The sequence below is a fragment of the Tamandua tetradactyla genome, chromosome 25 (assembly GCF_023851605.1).
Source record: "Tamandua tetradactyla isolate mTamTet1 chromosome 25, mTamTet1.pri, whole genome shotgun sequence".
Taxonomy (NCBI): domain Eukaryota; kingdom Metazoa; phylum Chordata; class Mammalia; order Pilosa; family Myrmecophagidae; genus Tamandua; species Tamandua tetradactyla.
Genome location: NC_135351.1, coordinates 30,863,732 through 30,870,212, shown reverse-complemented (window position 1 = coordinate 30,870,212; position 6,481 = coordinate 30,863,732). Strand labels below are relative to the sequence as shown.

The 6,481-nt window shown below is 47.6% G+C and overlaps 2 non-coding genes across 2 annotated transcripts; one reads left to right on the top strand and one right to left on the bottom strand.

Moving 5' to 3' along the window:
• Positions 1 to 1,795: 1,795 nt before the first annotated feature.
• Positions 1,796 to 1,867, top strand: TRNAQ-CUG (transfer RNA glutamine (anticodon CUG)). Its single transcript has one exon. It is a non-coding gene; the product is annotated as a tRNA-Gln (tRNA).
• Positions 1,868 to 3,008: 1,141 nt separating this feature from the next.
• On the bottom strand, positions 3,009 to 3,080 carry TRNAM-CAU (transfer RNA methionine (anticodon CAU)). Its single transcript has one exon. It is a non-coding gene; the product is annotated as a tRNA-Met (tRNA).
• Between the last annotated feature and the right edge of the window lie 3,401 nt (positions 3,081 to 6,481).

The following is a 6,481-nucleotide window of genomic DNA, read 5'->3' as shown; positions in this document are numbered from 1 at the left end:
CTTCTTTTTCCATATAATCCTGGCCAGTCATCCTAGAAGTCTGTGTGCCAGAGTTTGGTGACCTATTGGTTGCAGGGCCGCCTGTACCTGACACAGCACTAGCTACACATTTGTGACTGAGTTGAGTTTTGATCCCCACACATTCAGCATCACCTCATCACCGCTGCCTGTGCGTGAGGGTCTGACCCAGTTTTAGGGAGGAGGCCCTGAAAGAGAACGTGCGTGTTCTCTGCTAGTCTGGGAGCCGCTGCCCAATGCACAGCACCTTCCTGCATGGGTGCACTTCTGAGAACCTGTCAGAACCTCGCAGGGTCCAAACAGTTGCAACTAGTTTTCCCTGTGGCATTGGAAAATGACGGAATGGGCTGGCTCTGTCTAGGAACATCTACTTTTCAATCATATCCTTGGTAAGGACATTACCCTGGTTTCTGCCAGGGTTTGACAGTTTGGAATCTCTCCTATGAGGTCTCCTGTTCCCTTTGGGTAGACAGTGAGGTATCCTCGACCTGCTCCAGGCTTGAGGAAAACTCCTAAAGCAACTTTCCAGAAAAGGCTGGATTTAGAGACTTTTCCCCTGTTACAGCACCTTGCAAAAGTCCCACTGAAGGAAAATTCCGCAAAAAGCCTGACATTTGCTGGGGATTCCAGGACTTTGGTTATTTGCAGAATGTTGTTTTGTTTTGCCCTCTGTAGTCCACGAGAGGGCGCTGTGGTGTGCGCCCACCGCCGGCCTCGCTCCCAATCCGAAATCAGGAAACGCAGCCTCGCTGCGCACACCAGGAAGCTCAGCCTTCCCCAGGCCGGCTCCCGCGGGAAGGGCCCTGACGAGCCCCTGCAAGCCGGTCCCCAGGCCGCTAAGGAAGTGGCAGCAGCGCTCGTCGCTTTCTGCTGGACCCCGTCGCGCTCCCGCCGGCGTGAGGACGTCACCAAGATGCTGTTCACCAAGATGCGACTCTAAGACACTCACCGTGAACCCCACGCGGAAACCGATTGCTTCATCGATTTTCATAGTGTGCGCGCCTGCGTTTGTGCGGGAAAGGACAGGCGGGGCAGAAGCGGGGACCGTCCTCGAGCGCATTTGGGCGTCTCCCCGCACGTATTTCCAGGAGGTGGAAGCGGATTCCGAGGGCCGTGGGCCGCGCTCCGTCCTGGGACTCTCCCGAGGGAATCCCTCTTCCCTGCGGCCCCTGAGCTGCGCTCCCAAGCCTGCTTTGCTCTCCTTCCAGCCCCGTCGTCCAAACACACTCATCTCCGTTTTCCATAAAGCATTTCCACCAGCATCTCCCTCTGGCTTTGGCAGAATCCCTCCATGTCGCGTCCGCAAAACGCCAGGTACCACCCCGAGGTAAAGACGATTTTCATGAAAGCAGAACGAAGCGCAATGCAGGGTCTCCAGTGTCTGCCTCAGTTTCCTCACCTGTAAAGTAGCCATCATGGTCCCCACCTCACAGGGTTGCTGCGAGCCCTCGGTGAGACACTGGCTATGAAACACTTGTCATAAAACCTGGCACACGGCTCAGTCTTGGTGAACGACCTCACTCGTTTTTCAATTAAGAAACAGAGGAGCGGGGCGCCGAGTTCCTGAGTCACCTGGGGAAAAAGGCCTCGGAGCGAGAAAGAAGGACTCCTGACGTTTGGAACTCAATGTTCTCCATTAAAGATGTTGGGTACAGGCTTGTGACAGGCAAACTTCCCTGACTTACTCCCAGAGCAGGTAAAGCAGAATCAGAGGGACTAGCGGTCTGGGCAAGGAGAATTAGACCATCAGGGATATAGGGAAATCATGGCTTATCGGGGCCCCATGGTGTAATGGTTAGCACTCTGGACTCTGAATCCAGCGATCCGAGTTCAAATCTCGGTGGGACCTGGAGCTGTTTTTTCCCTCACCCCTCATTATGGGGCTAATTGCGTGCTGGTTTCTACAGGACCCATCTCCTTACATTCACAACAAGTTTTCATCTGCCAACAAGTAAACCGATTGGAAGAAAAGGTCTCGTACTTTTCGTTAAGCGGTACATTTCTTACACAACTTTTTCATATTGAGTTTATACTACAAGGACATTTAAAGATAAATCAAGCTGGAGGAAAAATGCTTAAAACACTTTATGGTCACTAAAAGTATTTCAATTTTCATATGCATTTTTTTGTTGCCGAGTGATGTGTTAGGGTGATGGATAATAGACTTTGAGCATAAAATGAGCTACATTGGATTAAATGTCTGTGACAATTATTTGTTTCCCGTTTTTCTCATACATTCCCACAAATCTAGTTAATGCAAATGTGCGAGAGAAGTACAAAAATAATTGTAACATAGATTGCTTTAGAGAAGAACAGAAGTCTATTACCATAAACGTGATCTGAAGTTAGCATACATGCATAGGAACGAGTAAAGCAGAGAAACCAGCAGGAGAGTCCATCCAAATAAAAACACAATGTGGATTTACAATAACCAACAGTTTCATAACAATGTCTTTCCAATGAGTGAAATAAGATGTGTATGAAAATATAAAACCATAACTTACTGCAAGGTTGATTTTATTCACTGGAAGATAGTCACAGGGACTTAAACAACAAATCTAGTTTATGTAAATGCGCAGGTGGAGTACAAAAGATTTTCGTAACATAGATTGCTTTAGAGAACATTATCATAAACTTGATCAGAAGTTAGCATACATGCATAAGAATGAAAAAAGAAGAGAAAGGAGTAGGAGATTTAACCTAAATAAAAACACAATATAGATTTACAGTAACCAACAATCTCATAACAATGTTTTTCCTTTGAGTGAAATAAGATGAGCACAAAAACATAAAACCTTAACTTATGGCAAGGTTGATCTACTCACTGGAAGATAGTCTTAGGATATTTGTCACCTCCTTATCCAAAAAAAAAAAAAAAAATGACCTGCCTCTTTTGAAGTGAATGAGAAGGGTCTCAGAAAGAGTGCTTATTTGGTCCAATACGCTCAGAAAACCCTTTACTCTGCGGTCAAGGTAAAACAGATAAGCTGTAGCAGAGGATGGTTTCGATCCATCGACCTCTGGGTTATGGGCCCAGCACGCTTCCGCTGCGCCACTCTGCTGGCGTCCTTCTCCCGGTTTCTGATATCTTTTAATATGTGGAAGGAATAGTGGTTGGGGTTACCTGTCCTGGCATTACAGTAGCAAAACTCGCTACCTGGACTGCCCTCTGCCGGCGGGGCACTTACCTGACACACTAGGGGCCCGGCAACATGGAGTGTGCAAAGTCATCTGGAGATCCGCTCTTTCCTAGCGACCGGATCCCGAATACCAACCGAGCATTGCGTGCCTCCGGCGGCGTCCACTAACCGAGTCCCCAACGCACTTACTCGATCAAGCAGGGACCCCGGTGGTTGTCACCAATCCAGGTGCGTACGGATCTGGCCGAAGAGGCCTGTGCGCCGCCGGCTGCCCAGCGCTGAGCGCAGTTGCGCATCCACCCCGCGCACAGAGTCCAGGCCTACTGCGCTCACGCTCCAGGCCTACAGACGGGGATCCCGCCAGTCCCGTGGCGTGGATGCTCACCGAGGCTTAGAGGCGCTTTTTCAGACTTCCTCATGGAGTTGATCTTTTCTGAATGGTGATTAAGTTATTTGAAGCGGAGGATTTGGTCTACTTGACATCGCAGACAATGTGGAACCCAGTGACCATCAATATCGTCCTCTGGAGCAGAAAGCCCCCACTCCGCATCCTCTCCGCAGTACCCCCACACTCTGCGGAGCCCCCAGGCCCTAGTGACAGTGCTGAGGGACATCGGAGAGTGCAGAAAAGGGAGAGTAAAGGTGGAGCTCTCCAATATTCCCCAAGAATAAGTCAAGGAGCCAGAAGACCAGACCACATACATTTTTACAAACCACCACCCTACTCCCACCCCTATGAAAAAGTGGAGCCCTGACTTCCTTTGAGCCCAGGCCTGAGCCCCTGAGGAGACGCCTCCACTCCTGGAGCACAGAACACAGCCTGAATAAGAGAAACCATCCATACTCCACAAGTTCTTTGACCACATCAATAATAATTACCATTAGGAATAAATACTGCTCTGCTGGAGACTTCTCAGAGCCACAGAATAGAAAGGGTCCCAGCTCATTACCCCAGCCAGAGAAAAGGAGCCCTACTGGTGTCAGACAAGGAGTCCCCTAGAGAATCTAGAAGTTCTAAGTTGGAAAATCAGAAGATTCTGCTGCCACCATCCAGGTCTGGGAAGCAGCTGGCCCTGAACCACCTCCCCAGCTTGGTTATACAGCCCTCGGGGAGGACCTGGCTTTGGGGAAGAAAGGTGTTCTCCACAGGAGCAACAATATTAGAGGAAGTGAGAATGAGGCTCCCATTTACCCTGTCACTGAGACCTGGCCTGATAGTCGGCTTTCTCTGTCTTGCCCCTCGCATTCTGCAGGCACAACTACAGCCCAGGAAACAAATCCTCAGTTGGAAATCTTCAAGAAACTGCAGAACTCTCCAAGTCCACTAACCTTCCTCCGGTCTCCTAGAGGCAACTAGTGTGGCTTACTCATTCCTAAGGGCACCTACCTGGGTTCTCACAGCCAGAGCCCCTGCCAGGCACCTCTTCAGACCCAAAGTCCACAACTGCTTTCCTCCTGCTGAACCCAGTTTCTGCCATGTCAATGATCACTGACACACCAGGTCACCTCTCACCTCTAAGGTTGACATGTCTATCACGTCCCCAGGGCCTCCTGCTCTTACCCCTTACACTATGCCAAATATTTTATTTGGAATGATAAACATATTGCCCAGCTCCCCATCCTTCTACATCTGCAACTTCTGCTGCAATGTCTCCCCCCCCTTCCCCATGTTGAACAACCTGGGAGGAAAGAGAGGAGGTTTTTGATACGTACTCTCTCCAGCATCAGTTGTAGAACTTTCATATTAAGGAGTATTTTTAATATGGCTACTATGTGACTTGCATCGTGCCTTGAATTATATTTGATTGATCTACGCCTGTGTTAGATGATTTGCATGTTGCATATCATGAATTTTATTAATGAGTTTATTGCCAATATCCATTGATAAACCCATTACCACTAATGCACCTATGAAAACTGATTTCTGAAATTCTTTTGACTAATTAGCAAAGCCTCTCGTGTTCATGAGTTAAAGAGAGTTGAGGCAGTTGGGCCACCCAACTGATCAGTATGAACTCCTGATCAATGAAAACGCCTTCCCTCAGGATTTCAGATTGAAAATAACTAAGCTGCATTTACATAACATTTGCTGCACTGATATAAGTTAAGACATCATGGCTGCTGGAATGGAGAAATAAGGCTAAGTACTAAGAGTTACAGGTATCGCCTCCTGACTGTGTGCCAGGCACTAATCCAAGAGCAACACAGGCCTAATTCTCCTTCTAGCTCTGGAAGTTTTCCCTGTTATCATCTTCATCCCCGTGCAGGTGAGGCTAGAGTACGCAGAGAAATTTAGTATTTTGCCTTAACCAGGTGGCCTAACTGTCAGAGTCTAGATTTGAACCCATTGCCCATTATCCCTGAACCTCCTCCCCTCTGTGACTGGGTTGCAATGGTGCCCAGTAAGGACAAAAGAGAAAATATACAGAGGTGGCCAATAGTGGAAAATCCTGACTGGTGACAGGTAACTCTCTCCACCCCGACCTGGGGTTGCCTAAGTCCCTGACATGCATATGGACAATATCACTGTCTGCACACAAGGCCATAGATAGGAATCAAATGGATTAAGCTGTGGAGAAAACATTCTTTCCATATGTGTGAATCCTGATGTGCAGAAGAACGGGAAGGTGGTACTGAAGGCCAAACTCTGGGACGATATCCTGGGAGACCTCTGCTCCAGGCGGCGGTGGAACATAGAAAGAAGGAACAAGGAGTTCCCGGGAACCCCAGAGGCTGAGCCCACCGTGATAACAACTGGGTGGTAGATTTCAGCATTGCCTTCTAATGATTAAAGGCAGAAAGGCTTGAATGTATTGTTTCAAAACTTGGATCTCCAAGATAAGAAACTATGATGATTGGGTAGATTCAATTCTAAACGAAAGAGAAAAGTCTTTTAACTGATAAAACTCTGGGGAAGTTTTTAAATTATATTAAGCTCTAAAATCACAGAACCTCACCTTCCCCCCATTTGTTCCTCAGCAGTAGAATCTCCTTCTATGACATTGTCCTTACAAACCAGCTTCCTAGCCTTGCATCAGATGAAGCTGTTTATAGGAATGAGTTACCAGAGGTACAGAGAGAAGACACACCTACTCACAGCAAGTGATATAGGAGAGAACAACAGATCTGGTCTGCGTGCTATTCCCTCTCTCTTCCTCTCAGCTAGAGGAGCACTGTGCCTTATAAGACAGCTCATCTAGGGATGAACACATTCTACCTTAATATTTTATTTTCTAATAAATCAACCCCAAGGTTCTACATTCCATGTAAAATTTGAATTTTCAATTGTTTTATTCATCAAATTCTTGTCAATTTTTACCCTT